Below are 20,383 nucleotides of genomic sequence, written 5' to 3'. Positions count from 1 at the left end.
GTGCTTAGCTTGTCTAGCAGTACTCCCTTGTCTTTTGTTCCTGGCTTTGTCTTCCTGGAAGTTATCCTTGCCCACTGTCCTTTATAGTCATCTGAGGTAGACTTTGGGAAATATTGCTTCCTGGATATGGAACTTTGGGCAATGTAGGGCTTGCTTTGTGAATTGGGCAAACTGCATACAAGTTCCTTTGTTAGTATAGTTACCTCACGACCTCAGAAGTACAAGAGTTCCTCTGTAATAGCTTTGATCAGTCCCATAGGAAAATTACCACACCCAAGGGCCTGAAGCTTGAGTATTCTTGTTTTTTGAAATGCCGTCTCTGTGCCCTGCTCACCTCTCCTCCCTTCAATTGAATGACAGCTCTCCTAAGGCCTTGGAAACACAGTACATTTAATCTGATTTACTCAGAGTGCTGGATCCTGTTGTCTTTCGGCAAATGTTTGACAAAAAGCAAGCATGAGCCCAAAAGTAAAATAAAACTGTGCCTCCAGTCTTAACTTCTACTTAGATGCAGTTCTGCAGCCACTTTTCATTACTGCTTCAGTACTTTGGAGCATAGCTACAATTGATTTTTAAGCCTTGGAATGCTTCAAATCATGTCGCTTTTGGGCAACTTAGGTTGCAGTCCTCAGGACTTTTGTAGCCATGTACTTTTCTATTTTTGCTTAAGAGAAAATACTTCTAAGTTTTTTGAAATATCCCTTTCTTTGGGATGTTTCTAAAAGCCACAGGAAATAGCCTAAATAGGCCAGGATTATTAATTTTTCCTTCTATTTCCCTAACAGCCTAAGCACACAGTCTGTCTTCTAGCTAGTTTACAGCAGGAAATAATCTGACTATTTTGCCACCCCATGTTGTGCATTAGACATTTTTAGAGCTATCAGTATCTAAACCTTTGCCACCCAGCTTCTGCTTACCTTCACCAAGCCAAAGCATTCTTTGTTTTGACATTCATCCATTGGAAATATATCCATTTTTTTTAGGTTGAAATTTTCATTTGCGTAAAGATTATCTGGGGAGCCTATTGAAAGTGAAATTCTGAATCAGAAGTTCTGGAATGGGGCCTGAGACCTATTTCCAACAGAAGCCCCGCTGATACCAGTACTGCTAATATACATACCACACTTCGATTAGCAATATTAGTGTGCCACACTACTTACAACTAGTAATTACTGTATTTAGCAGTATTCTCAATTTAAGTTAGCCAGATTTAATTTGGGCAGTTCAAATAAGGGAGAATGCGTAGTTGAAGCATACTCCCAGGATGATCTGGAGGACTGTTTCAACAGTCAGTCATCTGAGGCTTCAAGGACAAATCCTAAACCACCCATAAGACTTGGTCATAGAAGGAGTTGCTGCCTTTGCAAAAATATAAGGGAGAATAATATTAAATTTGGCACCATAAATACTGCTTCCAAACCATGTGCCGCTCCAAAAATCAGAAGCTGCTACCCTAGTTCCTGGCTTCTAAACATCAAGTCTGTCATAATCCATAACAGCAAAATGGATTTTCAGCTCCCTGTCCCTCTCAGTGCATAACTAATAATGAATCCGAGTTTCATGAGAGTGCGTCTGACTGGCAAAATATAAGTAGCTCATCCTTCTAAAGAGCCACAGCCCTGATTGGGGGGGGGGAATATATATATATATATATATATATATATATATATATACACACACACACACACACACACACACACACACACACAATTTTTAGCTTTCTACTTTCTTCCCCTTAGGAAGTTGGCATGGAGGTATGATAGACAGTTCATAACATTAATTCTATCACAGGCAAGTTTTCCAAGGGATAATGTTCTGTATTTGCTTAAATGATTACTGTAAGAAAGAAAATGAGAAAAAGTCAAGTGGATTGATATGCAGATATTCCATAAATTAATATAAAATGATAGGTAGTTTTAAAATTCAAACAGAGACATCTGTATTTACAAATAAAGGGAAAAGAGCAATGAATTATTTTAATCAAAGGAACTATTTATGGCAAAAGTAGTAAATAGATTTCTTCCCAAATATAACAGGTTAAAGGATTTTTCCTTATGACAGCATATTGATAGTTAAGGTTTATAACTACACATTACTAAATCAGTCTTGAGATTTATAATTTGTATAAGCTTGGGTTAAATAAATGATCTAGTTTTAAATCTTGAGAACTCTGAAAATATTTAATGTTTATTATACATACCAGATATTAGCAACCAAAATTTGCATGTCTTCACTCAGAGAAGAGGAGCTTTGTAGACCCAATAGCTGTTTTGTGATAGTTATTCACGGGCATATGCCATCCTGTTTGTTGCCCAAATAGATTATGCATGTAGAACAGAAATGTATCCTAAAATTTGATATTTTGGAGTGATTTCTTCTCATTTTTTTTCTGCTTTCAGTTTATGATTTTACAAATATACATTGCTTTATTTGCAAAGGAAACTTCACTGAAACAGGAAGTAGTAAAACCCAACTGTTAATTGTTCTGATTTACTATTAATTAGCATATTTATCAAATAATACAGTTGATGAAAATTTGGACAACAGTTTTGAGATTTAAACATTTTATAAATTCCCCTTATGTCATAGTCGTATTTTATTTTTATAGAACCAGCTGCATACTGTTTACTACCTAAGCTGAATACTTCAACTGTTAGGTTTTTGCATACTTTACTGATTGAAATGAATATATTAGTAGTTGAATTTGCATATACCCTGATTGCCCTGAATATTGTGCAAGTGTATATGTTAAGTACAAAAAAAAGTCCAAGTAGTTACTTCTATTATGGAGATTTGAAGCCCACGATATAAAATTAACCTAGACATGAATATTTGGTGAGATTCCTTTACTGTTCTCTTAATCTGTTATTAATAGGAAAGATTATTCTTTAAAGCCTTTGAGTGGCATTATTGGTCACTTTAAAATAAAACTGTTTTGATTACCTGGTGTTTTTAATTCATGATGAATGCCTGATTGCTTAAAAAAAATGAAAGAAAAAAACCTCTTTAGCAATGTATCTTCTTTTTTTGTAATATTGATATCATGGGGATATAAGGTCTATTATTATATATCTTTTATGTAATGCAACTTAACTGAAATTTTATTAATGTAATTTATATGAACATATGAATTGGAGGGATGGAAATACTATTAATTTAGTTTGTACTGTGTGCCAAATGACCAAAAATAGTTTTGCTTTAATTCTTTTAGCAGCTGCCATTATTTCATAGATAAGGAGACTCTCAGAGATATAAAGTCATTGAAAGTTACACACCAAGTAGTAGATCTCAGACTATAATCTGGAACCATCCAAATTAAAGTCCTCTATTGTCTAGTGTATTATTTATACCCTAGACAAAAAGAGAGTCTTTTTAGAGTCAATACTCTGTCACTTACTAGGTTTGTGTTATTGAACAAATCACTTTGTGTCTATTTCTGAAGTTGAGTTAATATTTACCATTCATACATCACATAATTTCTTAAAGGGCATGAAATAGAGCAAATTAAGGCTTTTTGAAAATCATAAAGCACTCTTTATTTTAAGGTATCTGGAATATGTTTAACAGTCAGTTGATTTATATCATAATATAAAAACAGGTTTTTAAAACTGAGGGTTGCCTGGGGGGAGGAGGGTGGGGAGAGGGTTGGTTGGGTTATGGACATTGGGAGGGTATGTGCAATGGTGAGTGCTGTGAAATATGTAAGCCTGATGACTCACAGACCTGTACCCCTGGGGCTAATAAAACATTATATATTAATGAAAATTCTTAAAAAATCATATTGGAAAATATAAAAAGAAAACAAAACAGGTTTTTAATAAGATTATATCTACTATGAGTCAGGAGTGAGTAGAACTTATGTTCGCCAGTACTTATTATATAATTTAGGAGCAGAGAAGTAGTGATTTACCTGCCTAACGATGTTCCCATATTTGCTACAATCCTTGACATTGTTGCCTTCTCACATGTTGTTTCCTTTATTTGGAAGGTCCTTTCTCCCTTGTGCCTTGTAAACTCAGATCTTTCTTTCCGTTTATGTCCCCTTTCCCCTGCAAAGACTTTTCTGATCAATCTCAATGTATATTACATCCCTGTTGCTGAAGCACTGTGTACATATACCATCATGGCATTTGTAAAAACTTTCACATGATTGTTATTCTGTCTGTGAATCTTTCCATTCTGAGCATCTCTGGTACACCGTAGTGCCCCCGAATATTACCTGAGTAAGTGAAAGTGTTACTGTCTCAACTATGATACAACCATAATTAGGTGGTGTATATCCTTGTTTAACTTTATGTGATATATGTTGTGGCAGAAAACACATAACATGAAATCTACACTCTTAGCAAAATTTTTTAGTGTTCAGTACAGTACTGTTAACTATAAGCATAATGTTTTACACCATATATCTAGAACTTTTTCATTATACATAACAAAATTTTTATACCTTAAGAAATTTTGTGAAGAAAATAATGTATGAGTAAGAATGTATGAGCATAATTTTGGTTGAGTCAGATTTTTCAATTTTTTTTTCCTTTGGAAAAAAGTTTGCTATAATATTGTATGATACTGTAACTGAGTATATATTACAAATCAATATTATATATGCACATAAATATGTGCATTTGAGTTTTCTATATAATTTCTATAGATAAGATATATGATATATTAAGAATTGTAGAAATGTATTTTGGGGTAAAAAAGAAAAAAATATTAAAAAGATGTATTTAAATAAATTTGCTTATTTTATAATGCTAAAATAATTTTACAAAGTAATTTGTTTATATCATTTAAAATTTCTTAATTTTACAAAGTAGTTAATGTAAGTCATATCACAAATTTGGCACTTGAAAATTCCCTCTAAAATTTATAGTAATTGAACTTAAAATGTGAGCCAATGGGAGTAGGAAGTGATAAATCCAGAATTTAAACATTCAACTTTTGTCAGTAATGACTAAGGCATGATTAATAAATTGAACTACATTTAGAGCTAAATTATTAAATCAGACTGCCTAATCAGAAAATCAAGCTGTACAGACTATAGTGCAGTTTAAAACTCAGCAATTGTAACTTCAAAGTGTTTAGCTGCATCAGTGGAATTGGTGGTTGAATCATCAAATGTGCAGTGCAATTAGTTGAGTATGAAAATCCCACAGTGTTACAATATGGAAATGAATCAGCAAAGCTTCCTGGTGATTGCTAAATACCTGACTACTTCCTCAGTAACTACAGTTCTTGAATAATTCCCTAAATAAATATGGAAATAAAGTTTAATGAAGTGAAATAGTGAATATGAGGTAGTCTTTGATAAATTTGGGAAAATTTATATAACTTGAAAGTAACTGGCTCATTTTCTTTTACATATGTTCACTGATCTACAGGACCTACTGGTATTTACTGCATATTATTTGTGTTCTTTTAGAAGGGTTTTTTTGTGTGTGTGTTTGGTTTTTTTTTTTTTTTTTTTTTGTCATTAAATGTTTCCCACTAGAAACAAAAGGTGAGAGTTCCCTCATTCAGAAGAATTAACTCATAGAAATATAGTATTTGTATTCATCAACTTAATAGTGTTATTAACTATACTAGGTATAATTTGCCACCCCCCCTTAAAAAAGTTAAAACTTCTTAAGACCTTTACAAATGAAAGACTAAACTTTTGACTTATTTTGGAGATTCAAAAAAGAATTCCCAGAGATTGGAAATCTTGGCTACAAAGATTTTTATATGTGTTGAAGTTTAGAAAAATACTATTTTTAAATTTTTAATTAAAATTGAATTTAAAGTTTGTAAATTTTCAGATACGAAGTGTGGAGGAGCTGCATTTGTGAATATTTGGAAATTCAAAAGCTATACAATATGTATGATGTTTTCATTTACTTCAAAATTTATGTTTGCAAGTTTAAGTTCTGTACTTGAAATACTTTTCCCAATATACTTAATTTTCAGCTAGACTAGTTAGCTGTTAGATGTCATTGTTCTTTCAACTGACACTTCATGTCCTGGAAAAAATTATAAAGTCATCTTAATATGAGCAAATTCTAAATAAGCATACATTATTTTTCAAGGAAATCTAACATTTTGAAATAGTTAAGCATTTGATGCTATTGCCACAAACTGTACGTATCAAGAATGGATATTTGGAATGAGAAGGATTTTCGGGTCTTCTCCCTAAACCTTCAGACTGGGGGCAACAAATTCAAACGCTTATGGAATCCAGACAGGTTATTTTAAAAAAGTGGAATTGGAAGACACAGTGGAAACTGAGGAGCTCTCTGAAAATTATAATTAGGTCTGATCCAAAGAGAAAATTGACCATTTTCTGAATGTTGAGCTGAATGTTGAGCTGAATGTTGCCCTTTGATCTAACAGAACAAGCAGTTATAGGGCTGCCATTTTTAAGGAAAAACAAACAGACAAAAACCAGAAAATCTGATTTTTTTTTAAGCCATTAATATAGAGGCTGCTTTTAGGCAAGCAGGCTTGAACAATGGAGTGCAGAAAGGGCCACAACAACACCTGGCTGAATACAGAGAGGCCTGTCAGGTGACCCACCCTGAAATATCCATAGGCCCTAACTGACCAAAGGGCTGCTTACAAAGAGGCACAGTTACCAAAAGAGGGGGAATGTCATATGTTGCTATACCTCCTCATCTTCCACTTTTTATTAAAAACAGTTCCCAGGGAAGCCTGGGTGGCTCAGTTGGTTAAGCCTCTGCCTTTGGCTGGGGTCATGATCCTTGGGTCCTAGGATTTAGCCCCAGTTCTGGCTCCCTGCACAGAATGGGGCAGGGAGTCTGTCTCCTCCCTCATCCTCTTCCACTCCCCCTGCTTGTGTGTGCGTGCTCTCTCACTCGCTCGCTTGCTCGTTCAAATAAATAAAATCTTAAAAAAAATATATATATATATATATATATAAACAGTGCCCGCCCACTGCCTCCTTGCAGACAGCCTCTTCTTTGCAGTCCTGCCCTCATTCCTTTGCAGCATATTCACTAAACTTCTATCTGCTTTGTTCTGCCTCATGTGAATTCTTTCATCACTAGCACCACAGGCACCAGATCCTCACTCCACATTTGGGGGCCCCCATCCCATCAAAGGCACTACATTTAAGTATTGGCTACTCGTTTATTCTTTTAAAGAAATAAGTGTGTAGTCCAAATACAACACATCTGTTTATCAGTTTATAAATTTTCTATAAATAGAATTTTATTATGGATGGCATCTTCTTTTTTTTGCATTTTTATTTTTTTAAGTTTTCATTTAAATTCTAGTTAGTTAGCATATGGTGTGATACCATTTTCAGGAGTACAATTTAGTGGTTCAACATCATCTTTCAACACAGTTACAGACATTAGGTGTTGATTACTTCATGAGGAGTTCCCTTTCCCTTAATTAGTAGTCAACTTTGTTAGATGCCTTTTCTTACCAAGGACTAAGAAATCTAAAATAGAAAGGTCAAAAGATGATTCAATTCATCCTTTTCTTTTTATGTGAAAACTGAGAATCAGGAAATGCAAACTGTACACATAAAGTAATGCAATGGTTTAATAAGAGATCCAGAAAGGGAAGCCATGAAAATGCAGTAAGCACTACCCTGTGAGATATCTCATGGTGGATGTCCCCATCAATAATTCTTGTAATGTAGACATTCTTAGCCACATTTTTGCAAATGAATAAACAACTTTAGGTAACTGCCCGTTATTACACAGTAACTAAGTAGCAGACTAATCATCTGAACCACATTTCCTAGTTTCCAGGCTAACTCTCCATATTGTGCTACCAATTGTTGCATTAAAAATAAAATTAAAAAAAATACCATAATGATTCCTATCCTTTGAGTAACTTCAAAAATCTGTTTGGAAAAGTTTAAGATCAGGGGTCTTCATACTCTTCCCCCTTGACTATTTATATTGATTATTGTTTACAGTAGACACAGTTGATCTGATGTTGTAAATTGAGGAGGGCTTTTGTGTATTTCAGTCATTATAGACATAGACAAAGGACTACAGTACTGATCATTGGTTAAACCTAAAGATATACCACTGTTATTTCCTGATGGGCACAAAGGAGCAAGCAAGAAAGCCATTTAGACCTAGTTTCTCCAAAGTAAGCCTCAGCAGGTGTTGCTGCCAAATGTCATTCTAGTCACTATGGTACATCCTAGCTGGGTTGCACAGCAGAGAGCCTCAGCCGACAACAGACATCCAGTGGGAGTGTGCCTGCCGGTGCGGAGCAGCCATTTTCCCTGCATTTAGGAACTGCTTGTTGATACGACAGAAGACCCCCTAAGTGAACTGTTTATTAACACAATGCTTAGGTTTACAATCCTCAAGCTAAATACACTTAACAAACCTCTGGGGTTAATATATATTCTTAGTACTGGTGTCTGTCATCCAAATTAAGCAGATACCAGGTAATATAATTGAACCAGAATTAAAATATATTTATCAAATTCAGATTTATGACATACTTAGAAGAAGAGTTAAGAATAGAATTAATATGCCAGTGGTGTCCGCTGTGCTAAAAATTAATTTTGGCACATTTCAATAAATACATTTTATGAAAAACTTATCTAAATTTGGCCACTCTTCTCATTTTATCACACCTCATTATTTATTCCTTCCTTAGACATAACAATTAGCAATGTTTTATTTATTTTAATACAGGTAAATAGTCTCTCATTTTGTATTAGAATCCAGGTGAGATGAAGGCAGAGGTCTTGTCTGATTTGTTGATCATAAAGCTTGGAATCAGAGTTTAATAAAAAATAATGGATCATTAATGAAACAAAATGAAACATAGAAGTTGCAAGAAGTTAAAGGAATGTTGGGTAGTCATTCTTCTCTCAGAGAAGTGATGAATATATCAAAATTGACAAAAAATTAAAGTTACCCATTAAGAAACCAAATAGTATTTAGAATTTTCAAAGCGTTGGGAAAAATAAACAGGAACAATTTAGGAAGGTAGAAAGGCAAAGGAAAAGCAGCAAACTTGCTATGAAATTAATTTATTTAAATCCTAAATTTCTAGGATCAGTGGGAAAGGACAGAGGGAAAATATTTCCTATAGGCTCCATTGAGTAAGAATAACTGGGAAATCAAGACAAGATGTAGTAATGGTAAATAGTCGTAGTAGATAATGGGTTAAATTTCAGACACCTAATCACTCATGTATTATGAATCTAAAAAGTAGCAAGCGTATAAATAAGATAAATCATATTTGATTTAGTCTAAATGAGAGGAAATTTCAAATTTTCTCTTTAAGGCCAGCAAATATATTTATACATGTTCTAGATCTTAATATCCCTTTTTGTAAGTCTTAAATGGTTATATACATAACCCATTATTGTATTTTAGCTCCTGCCTCCTTAAAATTCTAGGGTGAATTCTAATTAGATCATCGTTCAAGTCCAAGATCCATATACTTCACTGCAAAACCTCTTTACCTAGTGTAATATACGCTTTCTTACAATGCTCTGTAGCTTAGTTTTCCCCATCTTTCTTCCAAGTTGATCTTACAAAAATAAATAAATAAATAAAAATAAAAAGAATTTGAGTTGTCAGGCTCCCATCCTAGTTTATTTTTTTCTATTCTCTCACAGTGTTCTAAATATAATATTTAGATTCAAATCTTTCAAATCTCCCAGCAATATTTCTATTCTTAAACACAATTGTTTTTATCATCTTTCTCCCAAAGCTTCTCTGTCTAATCAATATCTGCTCATCCTTTTGTAGAAGTAAAAACTTCTTTACCTAAAAGCCATTTGGCTTAAGGCAAGAAACTAACTAGAAGCTCTTGTTACTTTGGATTCCTAAGAAGTTTGGTACAAAATCCTTTAGACAAATTCGTATTTATTTCCTTCTTTGTAAAGCCATGCTTAAAATTAAAAATAATAAAAAGCAGTAAAATAAACTATCTAGTAGCATCTTATTGATTCATGCATTATGCATGTGATTTTTATTTTTTTAAAGATTTATTTATTTATTTGACAGAGATCACAAGTAGGCAGAGAGGCAGGCAGAGAGAGAGGAGGAAGCAGGCTCCCGCTGAGCAGAGAGCATGATGTGGGACTCAATCCCAGGACCCTGGGATCATGACCTGAGCTGAAGGCAGAGGCTTTAACCCACTAAGTCACCCAGGTGCCCCACACATGATTTTTATATACAGAACATGAACATCTAATAGATCATTGTTGGCTATGGTAGCATGAAAATGCATCTCTCAGACCTCTAACTGCAGGAACTGAAACTGCAGCTATTGCATTCTGAAATTCATGGCCATGTTTGCACCAGGTCAAGGCTTCTCATGGGCTGGTTCCAGCCAATGGTTACATACAGCAGTAATACTAAATCAGATCCATTCCTAGAAAATGAATAGTCCTCAGAAGGCTAGCATTGGCTTAAGGAGTCCTCATTAGACTTGCCAAATTTTTAATAACTGCAATACAGTCTAGGATTCTCCCACTTAACCATCTTTCCCTCTCTCCCTCATAAGACTCAGACCGGCATTGTGCACTTGACACCTCTCCCAACTATCTTAGCGTTCTCTGTTTTGCCTCACAAGCTTTTCTTCTCATAAATCTCTTGAATGTATAATCTCATTTGGCATCTTCTTCTTAGGAGATCTGGACTTCCACATGGGCTTAATCCTTTTGTGTTGTCAACAACAATGACTGCCTTAGAAAGCAAACAAATAAAACACAGAAATTGTGTATAATTCTCATATGAAAAATGCTTTGCAGAATTCTGATGAAACATGGTGGATACATAGATATATTTTTGCTCTGTACTAGAATTCTGTGATGGTGGCAAATTGAATTAAAGGCAGATAATCCTCGGGGCCCCTGAGTGGCTCAGTGGGTTAAAGCCTCTGCCTTCCGCTCAGGTCATGATCCCAGGGTCCTGGGATCGAGCCCCCCGTCGGGCTCTCTGCTCTGTGGGGAGCCTGCTTCCTCCTCTCTCTCTGCCTGCCTCTCTGCCTACTTGTGGTCTCTGTCTGTCAAATAAATAAAATAAAATAAAACCTTAGAAAAAAAAGGCAGATAATCATATATAACAGAGTGAATAACGAGATAACAGCAGTTGAGAGATAACCAGTTAAACTTTGGAAATTAGAAGGCAGGTGGGGCAATTACATTAATGAATAGAGTGAAGAAAGCGTCAAAAGTGATGCCAATTGGGCGCCTGGGTGGCTCGGTGGGTTGGGCCTCTACCTTCAGCTCAGGTCGTGATCTCGGGGTCCTGGGATCGAGTCCCGAGTCGGGCTCTCTGCTCGGCTGGGAGCCTGCTTCTTCCTCTCTCTCTCTGCCTGCCTCTCTGCCTACTTGTGATCTCTCTGTCAAATAAATAAATAAAAATCTAAAAAAAAAAAAAGTGACGCCAATTTAAAAAAGCGTCTTTAATTTAGGTTTGCATTGGTAATAGGGAGTTAGTAATAGTACCAACTTCTTTACCTTCTTTTAAGGAAAAATTGAGTTAATGCATATGGATCACTTAAAAACTAAAGGACTTTGCTCATAGTAAATATTCGATAAATATTAACTGCTATTAAACTATTATTCTATCAAATTCAAAAACTTTCATTTCTGTACTAGAACAACTGCCACATAAATAAAATATATAAAGTCTCAAAAAATGATGAGGGAAGCACCAGGGAAATAGGGGTACATAGCCTCTTAGAAGGCTGGGAACCCTATAAGGTAATGATTTAAAACCTGATACTTCTGCAAATTTTATGTGTATCTGTATTTCAGTTATGTAACACGGAATCATAAAAAAGTGACTATAAGACAGAATATTATTTATTTATTTATTTTTAATTTTTTAAAAAAGATTTTATTTATTTATCTGAGAGAGACAGAGAGATAGAGACCACAAACAGGGGGAAGGGGCAGAGGGAGAAGCCAACTCCCCACTGAGCAGGAAGCCTGACACACTGACCCATCCTGGGTACCCTGTATGTATTAATTTTAATAATAACAGCTAGAAAATGACAGAATAGTATTTAATATTCTTTACAAATGTTGTAACAACAACAACAACCACAAAAATTCTGAAAGCTACCACTTCTTTCCAAGAGGCTTGTGAGAAGTGAGAAAGGCAATGTCTGTGGCTGACTGTGAAAGGTTGCTACCCATGAAAGCATATTGTGAAAATGTCAAGTCTTCTCATCAGCAAAGAGTTCTATGTTCAGGCCCAGGAAATCTTTTCTCTTCTCTGCATACATTTACTCCAGCCTTCTTCCGAAACCATTATACCTGTTACCCTAAAATTACCTTCATTTCATTATTGCCTCTGTTAATTATAGTACCAGTGATTCCTTAGAGAAGCTTCATATCTCTTCTGCTAGATTTGCAGGACAAGTAAAGCAGCAATTCATAACTAGTCAACAAAGGCAAGGAGAGGTCATAGGCTATGTTGGGAGGCATGTTGAGTGGTTGGGGTGGGGGTGGGGTACGGTAAGGGCAGTGCTGCAAGCAGCAATGCTCATTATCAAGATCACACTTCAGTTCTCATTCAGGTGGCGGACGGGAAAGTAAGAAATGGAAAGATGCTTTCTAAAGTTTATGATTTGTTACTTTACAACTAACTAGTTCTAAAATCATTTCAGATAATAAAAACAAAATTGATCAATTTTCTGAATGGAAGAAAAAGTAATACGTGTTATTAGCAATATATGGTCTGTGCCCAATTACTTAATAACAGTGAATATATCTGACTTTTCAGGGTAAGAATGTTTATTCCCCAGTTGTAAAGACCAAATGGTTACATATATATAATCCCTATAGGCATCCAAAGCTGCATTTTTGTTCATTGTTTCTGAATACTTCATCTAATCTAACTTGTTCTTTGTGTATAACCTATTTGGACTTGTGGGTTGGTGGCTCAGCCAGAAGTTTTCATAGAGCTTCCAAACCACTCTCTTACTCTCCCTTCACATGTAATGAGGCACAAAATCCTACTGTTCCTGCTTTCATCGTCTTCAGTTCATTCTCTTCACTGTTTGGTTCCTCATGAGCCCTAGAATGCATCAACAAAATAGCTGTGCAAGCGTTTCCTCATGAGGCCATAGGTCACAGTAAGAGATCTCAGAGCTAATGAGCTGTGAATACTTTGAAAAACTACCTATCTCATCGGCAGACTTGTGACATATATGTCATATCCAGTTCAGATCCTGGCCCATACTTGATGTTCAGTAAGTATAAGTGAACAAATTAACAAGGTTAAAATTGGTCTCCCTCATTTTGCTTCCATTCTCTTTCATGTAATCTGTATTGCTGCTCAAAAAGTTTCTAAAACACAAATCTGATTATGTCTCTTTCCTGCTCAACACCATTAAGCTCCCCTACCATCTACTGCCCTGTTTCTCAAACAATGGTATATCTTAAAATATCCTGAAAAGCCTGGTAAAAATTCAGAATCCTAGGTTTTAACCAGATCTTCCAAATCAGATTCTTTGGGGATGGAAGATCCAGGATTTGCATTTAAAAATTCCTCAAGATTATGTCTACATGCTGAATTGTAGGAACTGACTCACAGGAAAAAATTAAGCTGGTTAACATGGTGTGTGAGTAATGTCATTGTTTGGCCCTTAAATTTATAGTCTCAACTTCTGCATTGCTGAGCTGTCTTACTGACTTTATACCAGTGCACTCTACAGTTTTTTTGTTTTGTTTTGTTTGTTTTGTTTTGCTTTGTTTTTTTCTTCAAGCAAATGGTGCTCTCTTCTTTTTGAACTTACTTTTCTTCCACGCAGGCTGTTTCTTCTTATACTCTTAAAAACTCCACAATTTTATATTTTATAATCCAGTTTAGGTATAATCTCTTTCAGAAAGCTTATATAGTGTCCTGTAAACCCTGGTAGAATTGATCAGTCCCTCTTGTGATACCCTTGTATGCTATTTTAGCTTTCTGGGTTTCTCACAGTGTATTTGTTTATATATAATTTGTTTATATATCACCTCCTAGACCATGAATGCTTTAAGTCTAGTGCCTATGTTATACTCTGTTCTTTAACACAAATCTTTAATAGAACTGTAATGGGTTAGTACATTTTCCATGGATATTTAGTGGATATCTACATGCAAACAATGTGTGTTTGTTTATTCATGCAGTGTTCTTCCTTCCTCCCTCCCCTCTTCCTCCCTTCTTTCCTTCCTTCCTTCCTCCCTTTTTTCCTTCTTTCCTTCTTTTCTTTTTGTCAAAATTATCTGAAACACAAATCTATTCATGGAAAACTCTTCAAAAATGCTACTTAAGTGACATCTTCTCATTAGAAATATGGAGTCCATATTGAAGAAGATGCTGAATTTTATGCACTAATTCCCTGGTGTTAGCAAATTAAAGATTAAGTTAGAGATAGAGAATTAATGTAGAGAAGCAAATCAAGCTATGCTAGTCATGTATTTTCTTTAAGAGGAAAGCTGTTTAAAGTGTTTCTAAACTAAGGTTTAATTTTTAATATGTTTCTTATTTTAAAAAAATGAAGCTTAATAAGGGAAAATAATGTGTTTGTTTATTCATTTAATGCTCCTAAACTCTTATACAAAGTACTTCCAACTTCTTTTTACAGAGAAAATAAGCCAAATGTCTCAGCAGTTTAAGTACCAGATTAGCACCTGCTTTAAGAATTTAGGAGGCACTAATTGACCTGAAAACAGCCCAACATGAGCAGCAGGCATGGTGCTATGTTTGCTTCAGAATCTAAGTTTTGTTGCCAACATTTACCTAATGTAAATATAAGAAAAGCAAATTGAACAGTACCATTGCTTGTATACTAAAGCCATCTCTCATTGAGCCAAATTCTCCCTTGGAGCATGCCATTCCTTGGAACCTAGATAAGCATCCAGTGAGATGGATTAACGCTTTGAAGTCACTAGGGTATCATCAAGACTTTTTGTTGATGATACTGTCTTTGGCACTGGGGAAAATCTGGCTCATCTTGTTAGTAGCAGAAAAAATGCAATTTAAGTGAGCTTCCAGGATAATTAGAGCAGGTGAACAGTAGACAGAAATAATGCCCTAAAGAGATGAAAGAAAATGCTTAGATTCTTTTTCACTTTATTTCAGTGCTACTAAATGCTATTGGTATCTGTTTGCTCCTGTGTCTCTGTCAGTCCTAGGTAGAAAATTAGGTATTTAGGGAGACATTAACTCTTCCAAGCCACTTGGAGACTATTTGGTGCACTTCTGAGCAGTGCTAATTGACAGAGTTGTAAATGAAAGCATCACAAAAATGTGATATTTATCTATACTGATTTAAGAATGTTAGAAATTCACAGGAGAATGACTCATTGTCTTCCTTTTTATAAAGAAATAGAATTCCAGACTTCTGTCAGTATTTAATTATATGAGAACAGTGAGACAGTGACTTGTTATATTTGGGGAGTTTACATTAACTATAAGCTAAAGGCTTTATAGGCTGAAGTTTACTTTCCAAAATCTTAATAGCTCCCAAATCCATAAGAATAACATTTAAAATGTATTTGGTCGGTTTTTCAAGAGAATTGGACTATCATCCATTTGATCAATATTATTTCTAATATTCCTTCTATGTAAAATGAACCAAGTGCTTCATAGTCTAACCTATCAACTCCTCCCTGAATATATTTTATGAATTTATGTTTTCATATATTTTGGGGTATATTGCTTTATTTTATTTTTTTTAATTTATTTTTTATTTTCAGCATAACAGTATTCATTATTTTTGCACCACACCCAGTGCTCCATGCAGTCCGTGCCCTCTCTAATACCCACCACCTGGTACCCCGACCTCCCACCCCCCACCCCTTCAAAACCCTCAGATTGTTTTTCAGAGTCTATAGTCTCTCATGGTTCACCTCCCCTTCCAATTCCCCCCAACTCCCTTCTCCTCTCTAACTCCCCATGTCCTCCATGCTATTTGTTATGCTCCACAAATAAGTGAAACCATATGATAATTGACTCTCTCTGCTTGACTTATTTCACTCAGCATAATCTCTTCCAGTCCCGTTCATGTTGCTACAGAAGTTGGGTATTCATCCCTTCTGATGAAGGCATAATACTCCATAGTGTGTATGGACCACATCTTCCTTATCCATTCATCCGTTGAAGGGCATCTTGGTTCTTTCCACAGTTTGGCGACCGTGGCCATTGCTGCTATAAACATTGGGGTACAGATGGCCCTTCTTTTCACGACATCCGTATCTTTGGGGTAAATACCCAGGAGTGCAATGGCAGGGTCATAGGGAAGTTCTATTTTTAATTTCTTGAGGAATCTCCACACTGTTCTCCAAAGAGGCTACACCAACTTGCATTCCCACCAACAGTGTAAGAGGGTTCCCTTTTCTCCCCATCCTCTCCAACACATGTTGCTTCCTGTCTTGCTAATTTTGGCCATTCTAACTGGTGTTAAGGTGATATGGCTATCAGACACATGAAAAAATGTTCATCATCACTAACCATCAGGGAGATTCAAATTAAAACTACATTGAGATATCACCTTACACCAGTTAGAATGGCCAATATTGCTTTTTTTTTTTTAAGATTTTATTTATTTATTTGACAGAGATAGATCATAAGTAGGCAGAGAGGCAGGCAGAGAGAGAGGAAGGGAAGCAGGCTCCCTGCTGAGCAGAGAGCCTGATGTGGGGCTTAATCCCAGGACCCTGGGATCATGACCTGAGCCAAAGGCAGGGGCTTAACCCACTGAGCCACCCAGGCGCCCCCTGGGGTATATTGCTTTAACTGGAAAGTTCATTTCCTCTTTCCTAATGAAGATTGAGCTCCATATTATCTCTCATATGTAGTTTATGGTGACCAGACCAAAAAATCACCTGAACAATAAAGATTTTTCAGAGCAGTGAAACTAATCTGCATGATATAGTAATGGTTTATAAATAATGATATGCATTTGTCAAAACCCATAAAACTTAACAGCAAAAAAAGGGTAAACTTCAATACAGCAAATTAAAAGAAAAAAAAAAAACTCACTTAAGGGGCTGGAGGATTCTCTTGCAGAATGTGAAAACCCCCCCCCAAAAAATCTTTATTATAATTGTTTGAAACAACCACACTGAAAGAGTTAAGGAAAGATGCTGATCTAAGTAACTTTGGGAATGATTGGAACTTGTAAGATTAAAGGCCCAATGAACTTTATATAAGCACCACATTCTAGTTGATAAAAAGTTCTTTCCATTGGCAGTATAGGTTAACAATATTGATATTACTCTCCACGTTTACCAAAATTAAAGTTATGTAAATTGATGGTTACTCGGAGAAACCAGATTTCTTACTAATGGAGTGGAAGGTTATCAATAATCAAGGGGAAGAGGCTAGTTTCATGCAGTAATGGACTAGAATTGGGTTTATTTGAACTCTTATTTAGCTTAGTGTACAAATGATTAAATATGAAAATATATATCCACATTGATTAGTATACATTAATATATTCCTTTGCTCTGTCAACTAAAAATGCCTAGAAACAGTGACCACAGTCACAATGAACACACCTAGGGCCCAGATTTTGTTTTCTAATACCATTCTCCAATTAAAATTGCTAAGACTCTTTGAAGAAATGGTCTATTGTAGGATAGGAGCAGGAAATACATAAGAAGGGGCTGGATTATCTTACACTGTCAGAAAGTAAAAAAGTGCTCAAAACAAAACACATAAAGATGGTGGCTATGTCAAAGAGATATTGGAGCCAACTAATAGAGGCCCCCATAGCTAGACTTGAAACAAACAACTTGTTCACAGAATAAGTAAAGTTATATTGGGTTATAACCCAAAGTGTAGAATAAATGATTTACTTCATGGTATAATATAATCTCATACTGATATAAATCAATGATTTAAAAAAAATAAGTAAATGGGGAAGACAAATCTATGTAAGAAAAATTATTTTTAAAATGTAGATCTTTACTTTCAAAGAGGGGAGATATAACTTCTCAATCTTTAACTATAGACTGCACATAGTGACTTCCTTCAATAGAATACAGTATGAAAGGGTGAAATAAGAAAGAATTTTACAGTGAGAAACCTGGAAAACACCATCTCAACAAGAAGATCAAGGTCAATACCAGCAGTTATAATAATGTTGTTAGTATATACTCATAAATATGATATGACAAAAATGTCAATTTAATTGGTATCTTCCTCTCAAAAGCTTATAACTATAGTCTAATCAAGAATTAAACATTAGGGCGCCTGGGTGGCTCAGTGGGTTAAAGCCTCTACCTTCGGCTCAGGTTATGATCCCAGGGTCCAGGGATCAAGCCCTGCATTGGGCTTTCTGCTCCGTGGGGAGCCTGCTTTCTCCTCTCTCTCTCTGCCTCTCTGCCTACTTGTGATCTCTCTCTGTCAAATAAATAAATAAAATCTTAAAAAAAAAAATTAAACATTAGACAAATTCCAACAGGCAGATGTCCTATAAAAGACCTGACCAGTACTCCTCAAAACTGTTAAAGTTTTAAAGTAAGGAAAATAGAAACTTTCCCATTCTCACAGCCAAAAGGAGCCTATGGAAATATGACAACTGAATGTATAGGGTATCCTGGGTGAGATTCTGTGATAGTAAAAATCACATTAGAGAAAAAATAAGGAAATATGAATAAAGTATTATCTTAGCCTGTTGAAGTTACTATAACAAAATACTGTACATTGGGTGGCTTATAAACAACAGAAATTTATTTCTTACCATCTGGAGTCTGGGAAGCTCCAAGATCAAGGTGCTAGTATATTCAGTGCCAAGTGAGAACCTACTTCTGTTTATAGACAGCCATCTTTTCATGTGTACTTCTGTAGGAAAGACAAACTAGCTTTCTGGGATCCCTTTTAAAAGGGCACTTTTTGACATGAGGACTCCACCTTCATGACTTAATCACTCTCCAGAAACCCTACTTCTTAATACCATCATATTGGAGTTAGGTTTCACCAGTGAATTTTGGGGAAATACAAACATCCAGTCTCTAGTAAGTATGTACTTTATAAAATAAAATATATTAATATCGTTTCATTAACTCTAACAAACGCATCATACTAATGTAAGATGCTAACAAGAGAGGAAACTGGGTGCGAGGTATATGGGAACTCTCTGCACTATGTACATTTTTCTTTAAATCTAAAACTCTTTTAAAAAATAAAGCCTGTTTTAAAAAGTAAGTTGACCAAAAGCAATTAGTAAAAAGGAATGCTGCTGAAGCTATTTGGTGGAATCAATTTGGTTAATAAAGAAACTTGCTTGAATATGACCCAGTGTTGTACCATTTATATTTGTCAATCAGTATTATCATTTCTCCCATATAACCATATTATTTTCTAAATAGATGCTATCCTATTGATTCATTCTTTAATTTTAAAAAATGCCTTAAAATAATATTTCTAATAGTAAATTTTTAAAATTTCAAATTTAGTTATTTTATGTATGAATTAAAATTTCCACTTACTAGAAACATACATGTTTGCTATGCAGTTTATACTCTTTTGAATGGTAAACCCAAAATCTCTAAATATTCACATCATGTAACATAATTAAAGTAACTCAAGTTCTGTCTTTTTAATATTATGAAAGCTGCCCTTTCATATGTTATGTCAAACCTGCTATTTTAACTCAGGTATGTGCAGTGCCACAGAGGCTAGAGATATTAAATGAGCCTGAAAATAATTCACATCACACTCGTCCCTTATGAACTTGTTTTTTAAATGAGTCTGTGTAGCTGAGTCTATATCTGTCAGGGGACAACTTTATAACTGGAATTTCTCCAAATTAAACTCCATGTAGAAATCAATGTCTATTAAAAACGAAGCAATAAAAATGCACTGCTCTATATTATTGTTATATATATAATTAAAATCAGTGTACCCATATATTTTTTTTAGCACTTAGAACAACAAAATGTTGTTGTTTTTCTTCAACTTTCTTCTTTGTTTCATAATTGAAGTTATTTAGCTTTGTCAGAGCATCATGGTTATAGAAAGCAGACCATTTTCTAATAGGAAAAAAGACCATTGTTTAATCAGTTTTATTATATACTATTTAATTAATTATGTTAACTATTATTTTTTAAAACTTCTGTAAAGACAGTACATGCTTTTCTCTCTAGAACTTGGGGTTATCCATTCCTAAAGCCTGGTTTTATATACCACCGATATGGACATTGGTGTTTTGTTTGTTTGTTTTGGGTTTTGTTTTTTTTTCCCCATCCCTTTAAGAATTTGTATTTTTTTTTAAAGATTTTATTTATTTATTTGACAGAGACACAGTGAGAGAGGGAACACAAGCAGGGGGAGTGAGAGAGGGAGAAGTAGGCTTCCCCTTGGGCAGGGAGCCCCATGTAAGGCTCAGTCCCAGGCATGACCTGAGCTGAAGACAGACGCTTAAGGACTGATCTACCCACATGCTGTTC

This window comes from Neovison vison, chromosome 5, assembly GCF_020171115.1.
Source record: "Neovison vison isolate M4711 chromosome 5, ASM_NN_V1, whole genome shotgun sequence".
NCBI classification, from domain to species: domain Eukaryota; kingdom Metazoa; phylum Chordata; class Mammalia; order Carnivora; family Mustelidae; genus Neogale; species Neogale vison.
This window is presented reverse-complemented; position numbering follows the sequence as displayed.